Source organism: Anthonomus grandis, chromosome 2 (genome assembly GCF_022605725.1).
Source record: "Anthonomus grandis grandis chromosome 2, icAntGran1.3, whole genome shotgun sequence".
NCBI classification, from domain to species: domain Eukaryota; kingdom Metazoa; phylum Arthropoda; class Insecta; order Coleoptera; family Curculionidae; genus Anthonomus; species Anthonomus grandis.
In genome coordinates this window covers 18891793-18916591 of record NC_065547.1, presented here as the reverse complement: position 1 = coordinate 18916591, position 24799 = coordinate 18891793, and the positions used below count along the sequence as shown (strand labels likewise).

The 24799-nt window shown below is 30.8% G+C and overlaps 1 long non-coding RNA gene across 2 annotated transcripts; it reads right to left on the bottom strand.

Annotated features, from left to right (window-relative positions):
* Positions 1 to 318: 318 nt before the first annotated feature.
* Positions 319 to 24258, bottom strand: LOC126748281 (uncharacterized). Of its 2 annotated transcripts, XR_007664686.1 has the most exons (4): positions 23963 to 24258; positions 8586 to 8777; positions 7947 to 8153; positions 319 to 1398 (listed from the first exon to the last, which is right to left on the bottom strand). It is a non-coding gene; the product is annotated as an uncharacterized LOC126748281 (long non-coding RNA). The 2 variants fall into 2 exon arrangements; XR_007664682.1 differs by lacking the exon at positions 319 to 1398 and having other exon boundaries at positions 7023 to 8153.
* Positions 24259 to 24799: the final 541 nt, after the last annotated feature.

The window sequence follows — 24799 nt, the reverse complement described above, 5'->3', positions numbered from 1 at the left end:
TTTTTTCTAATTTAAAAACATACACTCATCATAGATGTTTTTTTATTATTTTGTAAAAATATTTTTTAGGACACCACTGTATTTTTAGGAACATGTATTTTTTTTAAATTAAATGACTTACATCAAAATTACTCTGTTCTTTAAATAACAAGCGTACTTATCTCATTAAAAAAAAATTTTAAAAAAACATTGGCTCGTTTATTTTTTTTTTCCAAAACGGTTCATTTTATCGATAATGAACAAGAGTACCTTTTTTTAGCCTAGGGTTTAAGGTATCCAAATTTATTTTTTTTAGACTTTAACATACAGGGTGTTAAAAATATATGCATTAAAGTGTACAACCTAGTCCGCCTCTGGTAAAGTAAACAAGGTAAATGTATTTTAAGGATGTCATTTTAAGAGGTCCCTAATAGTGTTCATCACCTAAAATTTTTATTAAATTCTACCGGGTAGTTTAAAAGTAATTTATGAAAAACCAATTTCCAGCAGCGTCCTTTAGGAGGCTGTAACTTCGTAAAGAAGGCCTGTAGGAATTTTTTTATAGGAACGTTCGGTAATATTTTTCGATGTTCTATCTGAATCCGAGAGATTTCCCACATGAACCGGGACACCCTGTATATTTACTAAAGATGTTAATTTTTTCGAAGTACTAAAAAAAGAAAAAGTTGGGTAGAGTACCATGCTAAGGCTTGAACTCGGAGTCTTACGAGGATAAGGCAGGTCTCTTCCCCACTGCGTGTTTAGGGCACTCCTTGGATAATTGTGGAGATTTTTTTTTGTAGTACTGACAAAAATTTTAAAAATGTCTACTGGTCCCCACGGACAAAAGTTTGTTAATAGAAAAAAATAATAATTAATAGTTCAGACGGGACGAAAATACGGTCGCTTTATTGGTGTGCGCTATTCTTTAATTTTTTCGAAGGCAATAAAAAAAACTTTCTTTTAAATCCTAAATATTGCATAAAAATAAAATGCCTAAAAAACTGCCAAAGTGAATTTGGGTGTTTAATAGAAAACATTAATTGAAAACAATTTAAGATACTAATTTTAGCAACAGTTTATAAAACAGTTTTCTGCTATTTTACTGCTAAAAGAAGATTTCTCTATATACGACTTTTCTAGTATCTTTATAGAACACAAAACTGTCGGTGCTGTTTTAAAACTGCTCTTTTGTGTTTCTTTTACCCTAGAAGCTTACGGAACCCCGGAGTAAATAGGGGCGCTGAGTAAGGTAAATTAACTTTAAAATAGTAAAACAGCATCTGTACTACATACCTAAATACAACAAGCAGCTACAGGGTCTTTTTGAACAAAATAAAGGTCAAAAAACCAAAAAAAATAAAATCGTTCTTGGTTTACGGCTTATTCACTGAGCTAGGGCGATGTTGCCATGTTGACCTACAAATATAAACAAACAAGCTACTGAAATTAATTTTTATATGGGAAAAGGGTTGAGGCTATCCAGGTTATATTTCTTTAAATATTAGATAACTATTTTATTAAAATATACTTCAATGTAAGTAATAAGAAACAAACACGTCTAAAAAGTGAATCCTATATAAGAAGAGAAAACCCAGAAGACATATATATGTATCTGCCAAAATGATAGCAGTGTTTTCACGTTATAATAGTGAACGGGTTTCACTGTTTGTACCCAAACTAATACCCAGCGATGAAACATTCATCACTTAGGCAAAGGTTCGTAGCCTTCAGATTTTCTAACATTTTGAGATTCTATTCGTATGAAAAAGTATAGAGGGCTCGTAAATGTTGAACACATGGAGGGAGCTTAGGTCGTGTTGGTTGGTTCAGGCGTTACAGTTCGTAGAACACAGCATGGTTCACTAAAAAATCCACCAGTATTCGGCGATTGAAACTCATCACTAAAAATTCGCTGATTCTAAAAGCACAACTGTCACAAGACATCGTTTTTGTTTTGAAAAGCACTCAGCAAATATAAACATTTAACAATAACCATTGAAACATTTAACCATGTTCTCTACGACATGCGTAATTGCACCTTTATAATAAGAAGAAAAGAGACAGAAGGTTTTACAAAATTTTGGCGATTTTATTGGAACATTTGTTTTTTCTAAATTTTTCTTGAGTATTTATGAAAGTAAGACCTAATATTTTAGGAAAAATCGAGAAAATATGTAGTCATTTAGTGAACTGGTTCCCAGAAATGTGATTTTAAGCCACTAAACAGTGCCATTTACTTTAAATGCCGTAAGTATGGTTGTTTTTTGTATTAAAAAAAAGGCTTTCATTTACAAAAAAAGGCAAATTCTCGCCAGCACATCTATAAACGTTATAACCAAAACCAACACAAAGTGCCTAAACAAGAAATATCCTGTTTGTTGGTAAAAAAGCTGAAAATGGTTTTGTAAAAATCGTGTTTTGCGTCAGGTACAATAAATACATTATGAAATGTATTATGATGCCATAATTTTAACCTTTTCGACATTGCTGGCTCATAAATGTCCCAAGAATTTTTTCAAGAACACGAACATTAAAAAAGCGCTTTGTAATGCATTGAGATGGGATAATTCAGTATTGGGGATATCTCGAACGGGATTCCCCAGGAGCTACGATATACGTTCTACACGTATTCTACGATATACGGCATTTGTAGAGAAGGTCGGTGGCTCTCGAGGTGTGCACGTGTTTTTGATTCATAAACCGGAAATTACCTTGTATATTGGCTGTATTCAAAGTGCTGCAAGTAGTATGAGTAAAAGCTAAATGATCTTCCATGAATCCATTTTTAATCTTTTTATACAATGTTAAGCACAAAAAAATGGTCAGTGGGACATATTTATCCCTGCAGTATGTTGTAGTGTAATAATTATTTATTCGATTTTAGCAGCACCTTGTTGATAATTTATCAAATGTGAAGAGGATCCTTTTCACGACAGCGATGATAGTAAAGATCAAATTATGCATGTTCCGAAAGCGGGTCTTCGTCAGAATGTGATGAAAATGAACAAATTGAGGACGCGAATACAGGGTGTTTCTTAACCTATACGCATAAACTTGGGAAATTATTGCTAATGATAAATAATGACTAATAGTGAAAAAAAATTTAAGTAAAATATTTTTAGTTTCTGAGATAATTCGTTTTTTTCACAAAAATGTAATAACTTTATCAGGTAGAATTTTTTTTTCAAATTAAGAAGTAAACAAGTCCGGATGATGTTTATTATGTTTAGTAGTACCTACTTTGCTATCAGTTGATACTGTTGTGGTCGTATTTCGTTTTTTATTAAAATTATGCCGCATAATTTTTCAAATGAGGAACTAATGGACATGTTAACAGTGTGGCTGCAGCTAATCTTTATGCACAAAGATTTCCTCATAGGTATTATCCGTCGGGTGAAGCTTTTTTGCGTGTGGTTCAGCGGGGTAGAGAAACTGGAAATTTGCGGCCGAGGCCAGGGCAACATGGTGGAGCCATTAGACCTACGCGCATTTTAAATCTGGAGAACTCGAATTTAGATATCATCGAAGAGCATCCTGACATAAGCACTAGAACAATTGCACCGCAATTTGGATTATCACCAGTCACAGTTTGGCGAATCTTAAGGCATGAATTACTGTATCCATTTCACGTCCAAAGGGTACAAGCTTTACTTCCAAGGGATGATGCGCCTCGCGACTTTTGCGAGTGGTTTTTACATCAGCAGCAGTTAAACCCACTTTACATGAACATTAACACAACTTTACCATGAACATTTTAGCAACGGATGAAGCAATTTTCACACGCAATGGTATTCATTTATGGTGCTCCACCACATTTTGCGCGACCAGTGCGACGGCATTTGGATCGAATGTGCCCCGAACGATGGATAGGCCGAGGTGGTCCAATTGGATGGCCTCCTCGATCACCCGACCTTAATTCGCTTGACTTTTATTTTTGGGGCCACCTAAAATCTCTGGTGTATGTAACCGAAGTTGACAATGAACAAGAATTAAAAAATCGGATATTTGCTGCCGCCGAGGAAATTCGACTACAACCTGGATTAGCTGCTGTCTGCAACTCTTGGATTAGGCGTGCTCAATTATGTATTGAAAGTCATTGAAATAACTTTGAACAGTTACTATAATAGTTAAATAAACATTTATTTTGGAGAATTAACGTTTTTTGTTTAAATTTTAATTAATAAGTCGTTTATCTCCGTAACTAAAAATATTTTACTGCCTTTTTTTTCACTATTAGTCATTATTTGCCGTCAGCAATAATTTCCCAAGTTTATGCGTATAGGTTAAGAAACACCCTGTATAGATGTTATGGAGGATGAATCAAGCAGTTCACAACGATCAAAGGAAGCCTGGTCAAAATGACGCTATTTTATTTGACTGGACCTTCGACATTTGTTTTGACCCTGGAAGTCTCTTTGATTTGACTTTCGACGTCTCCTTGACTTGACTTGAAAGAATCTTTGACCTTTCCATATTCAACCGATTCAACATCTTTAAGAGGGTGATTATGGCTTAAGGGTTCAATTTTGCGAATAGATCCAACAAAATTGAGGCCTACATAAATACATTTTATTTAGCGATGAAGCTCATTTTACCCGCAATGGAGTTAAACCGACACAATAAACAGTATCAGATGAGCGTCTAATACTGGAGGATATTTACGCTTTTTGGAAGACCATTAATACACATGTCGGATGATGTTGCGCCAATTGTTCGACACCGAATGTATTTTGAACAGGATGGAGCCTCGCCTCATTTTAGTCGCCGAGTTCGTAATTTCTTAGATAATCGTTTTCCTGATTGTTGGATTGGCAGAGAAGGACCTCAAGTTTGGTCACTAGACTTAAATCCACTGGATTATTGCCTCGAGGGTGGATGAAAGCACTAGTGTATGAAACACCAGTAGAAACCGTAGAAGGAGTCCACAAGAAAATTTGAAATGCTTCAAATATTATTAAAAACAATCTTTAATCAATTAAACGTACAACACGAGCGCTTAACAAACGTACTGCAGCTTGCCTTGAACTTGGTGAGGGTGTTTTCGAAAACATTTTAAATTAGTGGAATTTTGTTTTTTACGAGTATTTGTTTGTGTTGCTTTAAAAAAAAAATCTTACAAAAAACTTCAGAACCGATTATTTCAGAAACGGTTCAGAATCGGATTAAAACATATGGGTTAATTTATCTTATTTTCACCTTTGAACATGTTCCCAAAATATTTCCGTTTTCTGCCGAAACCCCCTGTATATCTGATGAATAGTGTTGACTTTACCATAGTAAATCTTAATTGTTTTTTGAGGAGTTTTGAAATAATAATCGGAAACCATTGATCACATCATGCACCGTAACGATATTTAAATTTTATGTATTCTTTTAAAAGAAATTATTAAATACAATTTTTAAAATATTGCTCTAGTGTCTCAAAACGACCCTACTATTTGAATGAACTTATATTAGGTAGCGTATGAAGTAGGTTTTGCAAACAACATTTGTTTGTAAACTAATAATAAGTAGAAACGTCAAAACCATAATTTAGAATGTAATTTAACTTTAACTTGATTCAAAAAGACGTTTTTTTTGCCCTGAGTATATATATACAGGGTGGTCCAGTTCAAACCTCATTAATTTTAATATGTGATAGAGAATTGAAAAAGAAATAGACTTTCATCATACATTTTTTCTCAGAAATGTTTAATAACAAAGATATTAAACTTTCGTTTATTTATCATAACTTTTAAACTACCAGCTTAATTTTAATTAAATTTCGCATGCAGGTTATTGTAGTGAATTGTCAATTACTGATCAAGTCAATTTAAAAAAAAATTGCCAGTGGCGTAACATAATATTTTTTTTATAGGAATTCAACTCTTAGATTCTCCATTTAATTTAAAACAAAAAGTTACTCTTGCAAAATTATGATTTAAGGCACTGTTTTCAAAATGTTTTACTTTAATTGTTCAGAAATACCTGCCAAAATGTTGCAAAAATTAATTAATAAAAAAAAGGAAATTGGGCTTGGATTTGAAAAAAAGTTGAATATAAAAGATGTCAATGATCAAAAGTTACCTTAAGTCATTATTTTATTTGTCAGGTTTAATTTAAGATTCAAGCCTAATTTTCTTTTTTTTTTTAATTTTTGCAGCAGTTGTAACTGGCGTTTGTAAACTAAACTAAGATATTTTAAAAAGAGTACCTTAAATCATAATTTTGCAAGGGTAACTTTTTTTTCCAAACTAAATGGAAAATCTAACAGTTGACTTCATATAAAAAAATATTTTTTCACCTTGTAGATTTGAGACAAAAAGGGACCAAGTCCCTCCGTATGTTACGCCACTGGCAATTTTATTAGAAATTGCCTTTATCAGTACTTGATAATTCAGTACAATAACCTGCATGCGCAAATTTAATTAAAATTGAGCAGGTAGTTTAAAAGTTATGATAAATAAACAATTAATTATTCTTAACTTTAACACCCTGTATCTTTGTTATTAAACATTTGTGAGAAAAATTTTATAATGAAAGTTTATTTCTTTTTAAATTCTCTATCACATATTAAAATTAATGACGCTTAAACTGAATCACCCTGTATATACAATATCTTAGAGGTTAATCAAATAGGATTCATATTGATGCAAATTTAGTTTACTTTCAGATTACATCCCTATCATGTCGTTCAGCTAGCGTTTGTCTAGCTAAGGAAAGGTACACCATCTGTTTCAAAGCTGCGCCAAGTTATGTCCCCTAATAACGCGCGATTAGCGACAGTAGCGCGCCTTTTTTAAGAAAAGACATAAACACTAAAAGGCACAGAACACAAATATAAGAATTAACGCAACGGCAGTGTTTATATGCAAATCGAGGCGATCGATACCGTTGCTTTGGCAGCGGCGTAAACAAATTTACTGCGCAACCGAGCCGAACAACACGTGCTGTACCTTTTCTTAGCTAGACAAAGTCTACGCGTGAACATAGGGGCGCCCATTTTGAAAATCTAGGAAGAAATAATCTATTAATATAAATGAATTATATGAAAGACCGCCTCCTCATGGATTTTCGAAAACCTACTTATACTAAGTTTCTTTCTTTAAACGAATATTCATTTAAACACAAGTTTTCTCAATTCGACTAATGCAATATGAATTTACGACGATTTTTGTAATTTTAATTTTTTAATGGTTACATTTTTTTTTAATAACTTTAGTTTGAGTAGTTATATCTGAATGCGGTTTTTACCAATCTGTTTAGCTTTGTTCCCTGCTCTTAATAGCATAAAAAAATATATATCGTTAACTTGAATAACGTAAATCCCCAAGTCAATGCCCCTATCGGATTTTAGCGAAAGCTACAGTAATATTTTTTTGATATAAAAATAAAGCAGTAAAGAGACTTTTAACCAAAACTTATTTAACCCATTAGTGCATGAAGTAGCATGGAATAAGAAACACATACGTTTTTTATTAAACCTTTGTTTAGTGTACTTGAAATAAGCAGGCAAATGTGGAAAAAAAACAAGAAATGTATTCATTTGAAAAAAAGAACAGTCCCTTATGAGGGACATTGTGCTAAAAATAACAAAATAAAAATTCTGATAATCAACAAAAAATGTATTCTTTGATATGACTATTTAGTGTGATAAGCCTTGAAGTCATTACATTTTATGCAAACAAAATTTGCCTTTTTTTGCAAAATGCACATTTTCTATCAGTCTCAGAATATTCCACCAAATGATTGATATTATCAAGCCTAACATCCAGCGGTAAGGTTGGTCTTAGTTTCCCTTTTACAGACTTTACGCCATATGAATGCCGCAAGCTAGGGCTATGTTTCTTCGAAAAATAAAATTGGCCACCACCATTTTCTTTGTCTTATTGGGGCCTATAGTTGGCATCCATGTTGTCTAATTTATCTACCCCACCCATCCCTCTATTATAATTATATATTATGCCAGGCTGTGGAACATTTACCTTAGATTTAGTTTCTCTGCAGTAACGTGGAGCTGTTGTGTTTGCAGATACGTCAAAATTTGAAGCAGGTGCTACAACTTTGTTCCTTCCATTGAACAACTACAACATCTTGACATGCAGACTTATGACAGAAGCCTTTTTTTTCAGTTTTCCATTCTTGCTTTGACCTTAGTGGGCTATTTTCTACTCGATTTTCACGTAAAGTACCTGTATAAATATTTCACGATCAATATGCGCTCTTCTATTATTTCACGCACATGTTTAAAATTTCGAATATGTGATAACTTGTATTCTGTAGTGAATTGCAAATACAAATTTTGTATTGTTCAGACATACTTAAGACCCTAACGTACCATAGCATCACTGTACGTTATTTTTTAAAAAATTGAGTTTTCTTTCATAAATTTTAATTTTTATTCCGCTATAATAAAAACCGCTAGGTTCTAGGAGCAAGTTAATTCATCAGAGTATTGGCGCGACTTTTAAAATTGACATAAATAGTGGTAAATAAATATTCCAAGTAGTCTTAAATTATCGTGTTTAGTGTGTACGTGTATAATAAATCGGTTAACTATTTTTGTGCATCGAATGTTTTAATTTACACCTTAACGGTAAAAAGGCTACAATTTGAAAACATACCTGACCTCACTACAACAGGTTTTTAAGTTTTTAAGTTTTTAAGTTGCAAAATCAAGGTCTGAGGGTTTTTCTGCAGTTTTTGCTGTGCCACAGGGTAGTAATTTGAGGCCGTTGCTCTTTTGAATTCCTACTGATAGCCATCCAAGGGTGGTAAAGCACTGGGAAAGTCTCCTTTTTGTTGATGACTAAGATCTAGAAGTTGCAAGAAGATAAAAACTTTGTAGAAAATTGCTTTGAGCAAAATCGATATCAAATTTACTTATTTCATAAATAATAAATTATTAATTAACAAAACAGAGGTAAAGGATCTGAAAGTTGTTTTTCAAAGTAATATAAAATTCAATAGTCATTTTGAGATATTACTACTAAAGTGTATGGTGCACTTGGTATTGGTATAAGGAATTCAAGGAACTTCACATGTTATCTTTATGTTAACATAGGTAATGTTTACTTATACATAGTTTCATATAAAACCATGCTAACCAAGCACTTTATTTAATATTCAAACTTTAGAAATAAGAAGAAAAGCTGAATTTTTCAGAGTCGAATAGAGGCCTACCAGATGAGAACAGTGATCTTATACCGGGCAGTGCGTCGCCGAGCGGAACGTAGGAAATCCCATGTAAATTTTAAGGGAGTCAATTATTGGCTTCCCTGTACATTTTACAGAAAAAATGTAAGATAACTTTTTGAAGAGACCAATCTGGCAAACCCTCGTGCAATGTTTCAAAAAATTTTAATAAGCGAATCTTGAATTATTCAATTAAATGTAATTGCAAAATTACCAAATTTTCGTTTCAGGTAAAACCAGACACCAGCCACCAGCAAACAATTTGTTATAAGGCTTTGTCAAATCTGACGTACAGCCGAATAAAGTCGAAATTATACCCATTTGTAGTTAGGTCACCCAGGTGAGAAAAAACGTATGGCGTAGATATTTTTGCCAATCAATATTAGGTTAGAAACTTTACCATCGCCTTCAGAAATTAATAGTCTGCTGTGTATTTTTATACGTTCAGAAATTAACAAATGATTTATTTTAGCAGCTGATTTTTTTTATATTTTTATATTCGTGTATATACTTCCATTCAATTTTAAAAAATCTTGTAGTATTTATTGTATTATTAACAAACTTAACAATTAACAAATATTATTATAATTAATCATAAATAATGGGACATAAACAATAAGTCCGAAACGGAATTGCTCTGCAAATTGAGAATGTGATAGAATGGGATAAAATCAGATCAGGATTACGCTGCTCATATATTTTCCAGGCAAAAGACCGCAAAAACCAAATCTACAACATATTTGAAAAGTAGAATTCGGCACGAGCAGTAGACGTAACAAAACCGAGCTTACGAAAATTGTGAATAACGGTATAAAATTATTTTAACTCACTGGGAAAAATTTAAATACTCACAATTTAATTTACTTGTTCATGAAAAAAAATGCTGCTTGATGGAATATGTTAACACACTAAAATGAAAATACCATTCCAAAAAATAAAACATACAAACTCAAAAAAAACATGCCATATTGCATTACCAAGTTAATGAAATTGCAACGATATGATTGAATACTTAAACGACGATCATAAAATAAAATTTGCTGGAACAAAAAAAGCTTAATCAATCTCGTCAGTATTGTCAGAGTCAGAACTGAAATCAGAGGTATTGTCTTCGTCATCGTCGTCTTCGTCAGTCGTAATCACAAGTGGCAGAATGTCATAGGCATCACACACTTGTATTGCCTCCCAAGCCTTTTCAATTACCTTTTCTGTATGAAAAACATATTTTTGCCAATGATCTATAGAAATTTCGTTTATTACCCTTTCCCATGTAGTCAGAACTTCTGAAGGTGACCCCTTAAAATTGGAAATATATTGATCATATTTTCGTTTACATTCCGACCATACCATTTCAATTGCATTAAACTGGCAATGATATGGTGGCAGTCGCAAAATTTTGTGTTCTAAAGGTTTAACATATTCATCAAGGAAGTACTTTTTTTCACTAGGGCAGTGTCTGCGTGCAATACTCCATATTTCATCTTTCATGGCTTTTTCTGGAAAGCCTCATATTCTCAATTTGAAGTGCAAATCCGTTTCGGACTTGTTCCTTTTCCAGTTGAAAAAAAGCCAATATATTTAAAATCATCAGCTGCGATTGTTCATTATACCTATTATATCTTTTTTTAGGCATTATCTAACACTTTTCGAAATAACTTTCAAGAACAAGTTGACAAACCAATATTTTTGATTGATAGTGACGGATATTTCACATAACCTAGCATATAAAAGATGAATAATCATCAGACACCAATTTTTTTCAAAAGTTTGTTGTCGCCGCTGTTTGGAATATGCTAAACAAAGATAAACAAAAATGACGTCATTACAAATAGGTATAATTTCGACTTTACAAGAAATGTTTTTTTTTTCGTTTTATCAATATCACAACCATACATTCAAAGTAAGAGTTAATTATAACTATTATTTATTAACTAATTATTTATTAATTTAATTATGGCTATTTTTTCGTCGATTGAATAATACATACTTGTTTTCAAATATCGACTGTCACTGATTTATTGACACTTTTCCTCACGTCAGTGACAATATTCATTTTACTGGTGCCGGTTTGGTTTTACCTGAACCGAAAATTTGCTAATTTAGCAATTACATTTAATTGAATAATTTAAGATTCACTTATTAAAATTTTTTTAAACTTTGCACAAGAGTTTGCCAGATTGGTCTCTTCAAAAAGTTATCTTACATTTTTTCTATAAAATGTACAGGGAAGCCAATAATTGACCCCATTAAAATTTACATGGGTTTTCCTATGTTCTCGGTATATACCTCTGCTTGTCAAAGACCCACTTGCTGTAACTGCACTAAAAAAATCAATAAAACTGATAATTTAAATATTTGGAAATATCTTTCTTTATATTCACTTAAAAAATATAATTGTAGCTTGAGCTTTGATAGCTTGCTACATCTATAAATGCTTATTCTGCTCTACATGTTGGATAAAAATATGTTTAAGTAAAATCTATACTGTTGTGGCGAATTCATGATGAGTTACCTATATTGTTGGGTTTTACATCAGTAATACAGTAAAAATCAATTTAGAAAATACTATGTCATACGCTCAAATATTGAAAAGAAGATATATGACCTTAAATTTTTAACGAAACCTTTCGTTATATTTGATTTAATGTAAGTTCAATAAGTCTTAAATACAATAATTTACTTGAAGTATAATAGATATTTTTTATATACACAGGAGCTGAGAATGAATCAATTGATCTCTGAGCTCGTTTCTTCTTTTCAATATACTACCTCATTTTATTATAGATATTGAACTTGAAAACAATGAGAAAAGCCTAATTTTAAAAATTTAAAATTTAAAAATTCCTTAGGTTGATATTAATACATGTTTTTTTTATGAAATTTAATTAATAATTTTACAAGCATTCCCAACATTAAAAGAAATAATGATGATGTCATTTGAAAAAAAAGGTTGAGGTGATTTTTAGGCAATCACTTGTCGGGGGTAGTGTTTATAACTAATTTTGGGTATACATTTGCTTTTAAAAAATTATACTTTAAAATAAAAAAGTTACAGCCTGTGACGTTGATAGTGTATAAATCACTCTGCACCCTGTATAAATCGAGTTTCCTTTAAAGAAAATACATATTAAAATAATTATTATTGAGTCTTAATTTCTTTGAAAAGTCTTTTTTGTACTTGAATGGCCGAAGAGCTTCTATCTTTCTTCAAGATTCATTGTATTTAGGTCCAACATAGGAAGATTCAATATTTTTCTTTTATCATGAAAGTGAAAACTTACAATTTAATTTTGAGTGATATGTCATTCATAGTTAAGTTGGCTCAGTTTATAAGTCCTTGAGATGAATGGCTTGATTTGGATAATGCATTAATTAGTAGTTTCTACCAAATAAGAACTATGAAGTCAGAATGGATATCAACCATTTTCTATTAACTTGAATATCTTGGAGTTCTATGCAAAAGGGGCGACACGTTATAGCATTATGAGCATCTTTACATAAATACTCATAGAGTTGTAGTTCGGCAGATAATTTATCCATATAAGAATACTTCCTATCGCTAACCACAGGGAATGGTTTTTGTAGTAAGTTTAAGAAAAATTGATTTTAACGATACAGAATAGGTATAATTGATACTAGTGATATATATTTGATTCAACCAATGGTAATACTAATCTAAAGGTAATAATTGCACCATTTGAGTCAAATTAAATTTAATTTCAATAATCTAAAAATTTAAAATATTTTAGATATTAACTGGTATTGGCAAACTATCAATTGTTAATTAATTTTTTTTGATAAATATGAGCAGCCATTCATTTCATGGGATCTTGTGTATCCATATGCCTATGTAGATTAGTTCAAAGGGCGTAAAATTTGTACTGGAATGTATAGTATTGTTATAAGCAATAACTGCATATGGCATTAAACATACAATGTCTTCATTTTTATCTTTTTCTTTTAAAAGTCTAATATGTTCAATTAAAGTTGAATTTAATGTTTCAAAGGGCTGTTTGATTTGGGCTGTTGTAAAATGTATTTTAATATTATGTGATTTGAATAATTCTTTAACACTTTCATTTTGGAATTCAGATCCGTTATCTAAAATAATTGTTTTAGGAATACCACAGAATGAAAATTACTATACCAGAGTTTAAACTACTGTAATTACTGTACCAAAATAGGTTAAAGCTTTTGAAAATTTATCAATTAACACAGGAATTTTTGATTTCAAAAGATGATAACAAAGTTACTTTTGTGTTTGACAGCTAGTCAAAAGTAGGCATTTGTAGCACATGACTTTAATATTGAACTTTTAAAACCTAATAGAAATAAAGAAGAAATCTTATCAATCATGAACTCATTTAATTTCTAACCAACAATTACAGAAAAAACTAGGTTAAATAGTTGTATCCATAATATATTTACCAATATTGATATTGCTTGTGTACTAGGCATGACTGCAAACTCATATTTCATATCATAAAGGGCAAAAAATAATCTTCGAAACTAAAAACCAGTATATACATATACCAAAAACAATATAAAAGATTTTTTCCTCAAACAAACCTTTTTTTATTCAATAGCTAAAAGAAGAGAACTGGGCTGACGTTTTTGGTCAGAATGATTGTGATGTAAATAGCTAATGGGGTGCTTTTACAAATATATTTGAACCAATTTTTATTCAAAGTTTTCCAAAGAAACTAATATGTAAGAAAAATAAAAAAGATCTCTATAAATATAATAAGGAAGTTAGGGAAGTAAAGGATCAATTAGATGTTTATTTGATGATTTTTTTCGATGTATGCAAATAGATACAAAATTGTAAAAACAGAGTGAGATGACCTGTTGATAAAAGGCACATAAACATAGCAGCTAACCATAAAAGCTTCTTGTTAAGGCCTATAAAGCCCAAACGAACTTTTAAGTATTCCTAAAAAAGTAAAAAATAAATTGAGCTACCGAAAAGATATATCAGCGAGTATTATCAAAATATGCATTTACAACAACAAGTTTTCTGCCACATGTTGCACATTTCATTAAAGCATGGCCTGCATCTTAATGCATTTGACAACTATACAGTGTGTCTCAAAATTAGCGAATGTATACGTAAAAATGACAAAAAAAATTGTAGTTGAAATTTGACCATTTGGCTGGCATCCAGCCCTACTTGAATAAAAAATAAAATTTAGCATATTTTTATTTTTTTTAAATCAAGCATGTCTTAATTCGAGCTTGTTTTAAATTTTATGAGTAGGTAAAGTAGTATTCCTAGGCAAGATATAAAAAAGTTTATAAGAAAAAGTTGTTTAGAACGCAAAATTATGCCCGAATACCGAATTTTACAACCGTAGGCCTACTTTGAGTTTTACGTTTTGTGTACCAATTAATTTTTTTATTCATATATAATTATTAGAGTAAAACTAACTAATTTATTTATCTATCAGTTAAATCACTGATCTAAGAGTTACAAACCATCCCCAAAAATATGTTTGTAATAAAATGTATATAGTACATCTAATTTAACAAGAAAATTTATTTTATTTACTTATTTTAAATTTATTCAATGCAGCTATCTCAAAACATTTTTCAATCGAATTATCGAAACATTTTCCAATACCTTTCCTTGTCATTTGCTAATGGATCGGAATAAACAATTTGCTTGACCCCGTAAATAAGAATCAGAAATGGTTAAATCAGGTGACCTTGGCGGCCACCCAATTGGGCCGCGTCTTCCAATCTATTAATTCCGAAAAGTTCTATTCAACCATTCTGCTACTCGAATAGTGGAGTGCGCTTGACAACCGTCGTGTTAAAAATAAAGATTTATTCTTTGATCAACTGGTAAAGGTTCTAAGTATTCTTCAAAAAATCTTTCCAAAATTTGAGGATATTTTTCTTGATTCATAGATCCTTTAATAAACTATGGTCCAATAATACCTCAATGGTAAGATATGGCGCACCATATGTTGACTTTTTTAAAATATTGCCTCTTGCCATGGATTCCCCCAAGTTTGGCGTTTAGTTGGACCAAAACCGACAATTTTGAAATGAAATTACACCATTTGTCGTGAGAGTAGATTCGTCCGAGAATATTATTGCCTAACCAAGCAGAAAATAATGCGCTTCATCCCTCTCTTCTAAAGTATGCAAGTACCTTGGTTTGAATACTTTAATATTGTTGGCATGATAAATTCTTTGTAATTCAGATTTGCTCATGTTCAGCACCGCCGATCTAGCTTTCAATGACATCCGAGGGTTCTCAGCAATTGATTGTAGCAGCATCGTTGTCATCGTATCTCTTTTTCTGCTTTTTTTTCATCTCAACACTACCCGTGGCCTCAAAAAGTTAGATTAGTCGTCTCCCAGAAGATATTACCTACTTCGACTTATTAGCGGATATTTTTCACGAAAAAAAGGATTCAAAACGTAGTTTAACGACATATATTTTCACTACCATACGATTGCACAATGAAAATTTTCTGCTCCAAATTTAACATTTTTCTGTTAATTCCGATATTATTAATAACTTTATATATTTTTAAATTACTTACTTTACAATAAAATAATGATATAAGTTTTTTGTACATAACTTTGACAGTGACAATGTTTCATTGTAGCTGCTACATTTAATTGAGAATGTTTACATTTTAAAAAGGTCGACAAAAACTCATAAATGCAGCAAAAAAGAACCCAATATAATAAGCGGCATGCATTCCACGAGCCGAAAAAATTCCTACCGATCGTAAAAAAAATTATTTCAAGAACAATCATTTTTAAAATAACTTTCACTATTTTAAATATTAATATTTATTTGGTTTTTGTTTAAACTTTGAGAAAAGTCAGAATAAATAAATAATTTAAACGTAAAAATCAAAGTAAGCCTATGATTAAGAAATTCGGTATTCAGGCTTAATTTTGCATTCTAAACAGCTTTTTCTTACAAACTTTTTTTATATCTTTTCTAGATATACTACTTTACCATGCTTGATTTAAAAAAAAATAAAATATGCAAAATTTTATTTTTGAATTAAGCAGGGCTGGATGCCAAACAGTCAAATTTCAACCCTAAATTTTTTGTCATTTTTATGTATAAATTCGCTTATCCTGTAGACGCACTGTAGACTGATCAGCCTACTTCTAAGTTTTTCAAAGCTGTTTAAGTTAATTGTTTGCAATCAGCTTCTCAGCTTTTTAAAAGAGTGCAATATTTTGTCTGATAATATAACAACATAGATATCTTGAGAGTAAATCTACACAAACTACCATATTTCAGTTTCACTTATGTAGTCTTGAGGAATTTGGAGAGGGGAAAGCTTTCATTGGGAATATTTTTAGATCTTTCTAAGGCATATGATTGATTAGATAGATATTTGTTAATAAAGAAATTACAGTAATATGGGGTGAGAAATAATTCCTTAAAATGGTTCACTTCTTATCTCAACAATAGAGTCCAACAAGTAATGTTAACAAGCAAAAGATCACAAATTTAGATTATTTACTTAATGGTGTTCATAAATGACTTGCCTTTTGAAATTATTGACAATATTCAAACAGTATGTAATACCCTAAGAATATTTTCAGATGATGACAAATTTATTAGTGGCATTTCCAGACATACTAAGCTATGCTAGAATGAAGATCTACTGTTTCAAAAAAGCAAAGATTGGTTTAGTAAAAAGAAGAATTATAGTTAGTTTATACTGAATGAACAAAAAACGACCGTTTTCATTTTTAAAGCAAAACAAAACCAGGAAGTGACCCCAAAAGAAGTAAACCTCAACAATTACGAGGTTAAAGTGTGTGTACATATAGATGAATTTTTAGACTTTTCAGAACACATTGAACATTTACAAGTTAAATTAAATAAAGCTTATTTTTGTTTCTGTACAGTGGTAAAATACCTAAATGAATGGATTAGTATTTTGAAAACTTTGAGTCCGCAGCTAGACATGGCATTATTTTCTGGCCAGCCAACTCTAAGATAAGAAATATATTTGTCATTAAAAAAAAAGTAATTAGAATAATATTTAAGATGCAGTAGTTATAATCTTGTAAAGCTATTTTTAGATCTAAGGGAATTTCAACTGTGTAACTTGTTTATATTTGAAGCAGTGATGTTTTTATTTAAAAATAGAGATAAGTTTCCTACTTCTGTTGATCATGGGTTTAATACTCGCATATGTAATATTAACTACCCTATATAGAGGCTTTCACTCTTTAAACAGAGTCCCTACTATATGTGCATAAAGTTATTTAATAAACTTCCACATAAAATATAAACTATAGGAAATCAAATGAAACAGGTTTAAACAAAAGGTGAAACTGAAAGGTGATTACCTAAGCATGTAAACTTATATGTAGTAATGTCAGGGAGATGTTTTTTTTTTTACTAAATAGGCCTTTTTTAGTGATATCATTTTATTTTATATAAGTTTTCATATATAATGTTACTTGATAGTACTAAATAAAGAAATATATTATTATTATTTCCTAATATAAGTGTATCTATATAAATAACTTCCAATGGTTTCAAATGTTTGCTATTATATTTAGATTTTCGACAGATTTTACAATTATCAATATATTTTATAATAACATTTTTCATTGATTTCCAATAATAGCTTAATTTTATTAGAGTAAAAGTTTCTTGAATTCTGCAATGAATAGTTTTTCCTTTATGAGAAAATTAAATTATTTGATTTCTTTCTTCAGGTTTAACATTATTTATTACTCGGTAAAATTAAATTAATGTCAATTCATTAAAATGGTTACTTAAAACTTGTTGGAAAACTGAACATAAATCTTGTGAGAAAAAGCTAATGAAATTTTTTTTTCTAAAAAGAAAATCCTAAAGTCATTATAGGAAATACTCTTTCAAAGACGCTCATACGAAGACTATTAAACACCCCCAAATCCCTCAAGCAACTTTTGCAACAAAATATTGATGCTACATCAAAAGCCTTCTTCAGATCAATGGACACTGCCATAACCACTTGTTTTTTTTCCAAAGCTCATTAAACATAATCTATGAAATTAATTATTAGATTATAAACTTAATCTAAGTTTGTTTAAACAAATGATTTTCAAAAAGAAATGAAACAGAAATGAAGGAGACAAAACAAGGGACCAGTATTCCAGAATATGTCAAACCAGAGATAAATATTAGACATCTTACAAGTAGATATCGAACACAACCCTATATGTGACTGATATAATCTGATTATTATGACTGGACTGAAAAGTGTGATTTTAAAATCCACAATCTTAAGATAAGAAATCTCAGATTTAATATGGTCTTTTTGCATTTTAATTGTATAATTTGATAACTCTTGGTTATTCAAAGTAAATACATTCTCCATGCACCCCGCAAAAAAAAAAGAATATAAATCTCTCTCCAGACAAGTGGTATCCAAGACAGTCCTATCTCTATAAAAAAATGTCACATTAACTGCAAATATCGACCAAACCGAACAAAATATCAAAAGCCACAGAGAGAGCCCCCAATCTTTACTTGTGATCTCCCAATAATGGATGATAAAGAAAGCATCAAGTTTACAATAAGTATCACATGATTGACCTGGTCAAAGAAATGCCCTTTTCCATACACTGTCACAGATTTACAGAATAGTAGAACAGTATTCTGTAAATCTGTGACACTGTAAGCAAGTGCTTTGTTTACAAAACAAGTCTTTTAAGTAGACTACAGTAAAAAGCACAGGGACGTGTAATTTTATTGGTTTGAAGCGCTCATGCGCATTTCACTCCTCCGGCGTCTCCTCGAATCAGCTCTCCACTCTCGAATTCTTTTCAGGAAGAAGAAGAAGAGTGGTTATTAGTTATTAATTAGTTAATATTTATTTGTTTGCGTTGATATTTATATATTTTCTAGCTTTGTGCCTTGTTTGTGTGTATATTTTGAGAATGGATTCAAAGGCTGGACCCTCACAGGGAAAACCATTATGTGTTACATGTAATTTATGTCCAAAAAATTTCAATTGTAAGAAATTATTAAACCGGCATAAGAAACGGGTACACAAAGTTGAGATAGCTTCTAGTCCCAGAGAATGTCGAATTATTTGTCCAGTGTGTGAAGAACAAAATATATTACAAAGTCATCGATTATTGCTCGAACATTTTGAAAAGCAGCATGCAATGAAAATTGAATTATCAATTTTACAGTTTTGCAGTAAAGAAACTTACGAGTCATGGAAACAAACCGAAAAAATTGAAACTGCTTATTCAATACGTAGAACAAATATAGGAAATGATCATAGGAAAGTGACATATTTCTGCAACAGGAGTAATTTTTAAGGTAATATTTAAGTAAAATAATTGCTCTAGAGAATAATAATAGTTCAAATAAAAAATTAAATTATTAAAAACATGTTTTTGTTCGAATTAAGTAAGTAGTAAAAATAGCCTTTCTTTAGCAATAATTACTTTTTAGGATATCAAGAGAAGTATAATAAAAGAACCGAGAAGGCAGCTGGAACAATAAAAATTGGAGGAATGTGTCCTTCACAGTTGATTTGTCGATTGTACTTTGATGGGACTGTATCTGTTAAATTTTGGAGGACACATGCTGGACATATAACTGAACCAAATAGACTACATCTTTCCACCTCAGAGAAAAATGTTATTGTTGAAAAATTGAAGGCCGGTGTATCTTCTGATAGAATTTTAAAAGATGCAAGGAACGTAGACTCCACTGAGCTGCATCGAATAAATTTGATAAATCGGAATGATATCACATATTTGATAAGAAAACACAATATCAATAATAAAAGGGATCAAAACGAAATGATAGCTGCTGCTTTAAAGGTACAAGAATGGAATGCTAGTGGAAAAACTTTGCATTTATTTACAAGCAAGAAGGTAAAGTAATTATACATAAAAAAAATTATATGATGACTGTTGGGTATAAACATAAGTACTTAGATGTTTATAAAGGTGGAAGATTTATTTGGTGATGGATATATTATAGGTAACATGCATGAAGTGTTGAAGAAGGAAGATTTTGCTTTGGGTTTCATGAACTCGGTGATGGAAGAAAAGCTTAAAAAATTTTCAAAAATAATTTGCATGGATGGCACTCATGGAACTAATAGAAGGGGGATGGATTTAACAATAGTTTTGGTTAAGGATGATAGAAATGCTGGATTTCCAGTGGCATTTTTTTTAACAAATAGATTGGATCAACAGGCCCAGGAAGTCTTTTTAGGTTGTTCAAAAAATCTCAAAGAATTATTGTTTAATAACTTACAGTGATTATTTAAATTTAGGTGCACTAAGAGATAAATTACAAGGTACTATTGCAGCTGACTACTTTATGAGTGATGATGACTCAAAGTACTTTAATGCATGGACGAAGGTCATGGGAAATGGACCAAAAAGACTTTTATGTACTTGGCATGTTGTCAAAAACTGGAATATCCAGGGCAAAAGGAAGATCAAGAATGATGCTATGAGAAAGGACATGAAAAAGGAGATGAAGAGAATAATCAATGAGACAAATGAAGATAGATTTATGGAACTAGTCAATGTATACCTATCAAAGTTGCAAGAAGCAAATGAAATTGATTTTGGTAACTATTTGGCGAAGTATGTAGTACTTTTATTATTGGAGTAATATTTGCATGACCTCTTTATTATTTATTTTAGGTATTATTTTCAAGATGAAGATAGAATAAAGATGTGGGCCCATTGCTACCGAAAGAATGTAGGCATTAACACCAATATGGCTATAGAATCCCTAAATAATGTACTAAAAACCAATCAATTGAGAAGATCTGCTAGAGTAACAATAGAGAAACTACTGGATGGGATAGAAGAATTAGTGGATATCAAGATGTGGAAGCGAATAACAGATATTGAAAGACCAAATGCTAATAATTACCAGAATAGAGTTATTATCAAAGCACATAGAAAAGCTGAAAAAATTAAAAATAAAGTTGAGGTAATTGTAGTATCAGAGCATTTAGGAAAATTCCAAGTAAAATCCGAAAGTAATTTTTACAATGTAGATGTGACACTAATTTGTGAAAGTAATTGTAGAACATTATATTGTAGAGCTTGTAAAATTTGTATACATCGGTATAAATGTAACTGCCCAGAGTATATGGTAAAAAATACATTGTGTAAGCATGTGCATTTGGTCAGGATGTATGAGGAGCGTATGGGTAGTAACTCTGTTGCAGATCAAACAGCAAATCTACTGGCTGAAAATTCAAAAATTGAGACCGAACATAAACAAGAAATTGACAATTTTCTCCAAGGAACACTACAAGAAGCAGACAAATTAAGGGATTTAAATAACAGGGAAGTTAGATGGGCACATTTCAAAACATGGGCAGAATCATTAAATGATGATGTTTTTGACAAATTCATGGATAGTATTCAAGGGGCGGTGAAGCAAGCAGACAAGGCGAAGTTTAAATTTACCAACAAACATAAAATGGAGACACAAGAGTACTTTCCAACAAAAAGACATCGACAAGTAAAATATTCTAAAATATATAGTTATATTCCAAAAAATTATTTTAATTTTCTTCTTTTTTCCAGAACTAAGGGAAAGTATAAAGAAGACTATTTTTAGAGTTACATTTTTGTTTTTTTGTATAGTTGCTGTACCATTTTAAACTATGATTATTATTTTAAACCAATACTCTTTGTGTATAAACTGAGAAAATGTTAAAAGTAATTTTAAAATTGTGTAATTTTTTATTATTCATACATCCAGATATAGTTTGTAAAAGTTTTTAAGAGTTCTGGGGTTCCAGGTTCCTCTAACGCAGTTAACAATTGCGTCTAGTTACTCATCCGTCTTTATAAAAATATAGTCATTTGTTGTTCCGAAAAATGTATTATTTTACTATGGCCTCTTGGAGTTTTTAAGGAATAGATTTTATTTTGTAACTCTTAGATTTTTTAAGGAATAAATTCTATTTTGTATTTGTTTGTATATATGTATTTGTTTTATGTGGTAAAACTTTTGAAAATATACATATTGTTTATGACACAGTAGTTTGATTTATTTTTAATACATAACTAGTGACCAAAACGAAATGAAAAAGAGATACTTATTGAGAATAAAATAGAATTTTATTAATGGACAAGCCATTTTACAATATTACGCCATTGCTTATAGGTGAATATACATATTTACTATTGACTATAAATCTTCCTTAAAAAAAAATTCTTACAAGCATTCTTAAGAAAAATAAATATCACAATCACATAGCTTAAAAAGAAGGAACAAAATACTACTTAGATACATTTTATTTATTTTACGTTTAAAACTACCTATAATGTAGAATAATGTTAAAAAGATCAATATTTAATTTAGTTATCACAGAGTTTGCCAATCTCAAAAATCTACTAATGGAGGAATAAAAACCATAGTTAGTTCGATGGTGTTTAACATGTAACAACCTAGCGTGTCTAGAATTTAAGCGAGGAACATTAAAGCCAATTGATGCCAAGAGTTCTGGAGATTGGATCAAACCATTCACTACTCCATATAAAATACACAAATCCATCTGGTCTCTTCGTTGAGCTAAAGTTTGCATATTTAAGAGCTTCATCAGATCATTATAATCGATGGACTCAACGGTTGTGTTCAATTTGTAAGCAATAAGCCTTAAAAATTTTCTCTGGATCTTGAGACTGGATTGAGACAAAAGTACTAATACAATAACCAATATAATTGATTATTAATGAGAAATAAAATATGTATATACTAAGAGAATATAAGATAAACACTTGTTTTGGTTAAACCAATGGTTTTTTTCATTAATTGCAGTAATAACAACTTTAGATTGAAATGGTTTAATCTGGTGTTAGAACTATTTATTGTCAGTTTCACACACTTTTTCAGAACTTTCATAGCTTAACTAGGAGAAAGACAAGAAAGATTAAAAATATAGTTCATGTGTCTAAGATAGATAAAATATGTTTTAATAAAAATTTCTCAAGCAGTATAAATAAATAAATAATGGTTAAGCAAGGTTACCAAGGTAACAAGATACTAGGCATTTTAAACTTTGATTATCACAACAGCTAAAAATAATCATATTTTTGTCAAAATTCCCTTATTTTACAGCTTTCAAAATTAAAATAAAAATAAACATTAAAAAAGCTACGTTAGATGTTAAATATGTTGCGAAAGGCGAACAGAACAGAAAAGATAACCGTTTTCAATTTTGAATTTAGCGCCAAATTATGACACTTGTTCTAACCAATCAAAACAAAACGTCCCTGTGCTTTTTACTGTAGTCTCTTTTAAGTAATCTTACCACAGCAATCTCACCATTTTAAGAATATTAAAAAAATTAAGGATACAGGCCATCTGACTGCTGCTTCCTTTGATCTTTTATGTGCTAGTTTTTTGGTAATTATTAAAATTGCGAAGCTCTTAACTAAATGAGTTGGCAAAGACAGATATACAGTATCTTCTAGTGAATTAAAAATTAGTTTTTGTCATAGGGTTAATACTTGGTATCTGTTTGTTAATACTATTCCAAACCTTTTACTAATTTCATTATTATATTGTTCCATAAGTTTTATAATGATAGAAGTAATAAATGGTAGAAGTTGTTTATTTGATATAATAAATAATATGACTTAGAATAGGGCAACAAAAAGCAAATACCTATACTCTCAAAAATGTTATAAACTATATAATTAAATTTCTAATTACCTAAGAGAAACAGGGATATACATTTCTTAGACAGGTAAGTGACTGCTCCCTTACCTGATTTATTCAGCAAGTGTCAAACATTAAATCAGAAATATTTTAACTTACGCTATTTTAAATTGCGGTGTAAAATAGTAGTAGTCCAATATAAATACATGGGTCCTCCTTGCATGGATCCCCTTCGCCATTGCTGCCTCCTTATTCAGGAAGAGAGTTAAAATCTTATCTACCAGCCCTATGCACGCCACTTTCTATCTTGCAGTCTTCCATGAGTGCGTACACGATATGCTGGAATTGTCAAAGGGTCTTTTCTGGAATTTCACACTTATTTTCTGACCATTGCCTACAACGTAAAAGAAAAACAATAGAATTAACGGTTAGTATTCAAGAGGTTTGCCGCCTTCTCACATTTAACACTGTTGTTACTGACAGCTGCCAATGTTGTCTGTCAATATCAAGTGTCAAACGAAAAGAAAATAAACTAATGCTTCATCCAGATGTTACAGATATCGACGCTACCGGTCGATATTCATTTGGGATTCATTCTTCATTCCCTCGAAGTATCGTATACTTTTGTATATATATGTTACCGCTAATATCCAAAATCCGCTAATATGCATAATAGCTAGACATATTGGGAATTATGCGTAAATACTAAAACCGTTGGTAGTTATGCAAAATAACGGCGCGTATCAGAAATTATCGATAACTACTAAAATCACTTAGATTCAATTAGAAATTAAATTATTTATAATTATTAAAGATTTCTTAATAAGTTTTTATTATTGTACGTTTATGGCCACGGTTGCTCCTGATTTGATGTTATGACATAGTATATGAGCAAACTATAAATTATATGAGTGAACTTGTGAAAAGATCGGCTTAAATCGCATTTTTTCCCATAGTGCGGGACAAACAGCACAAGTTTTTACTATCGCAATGGTC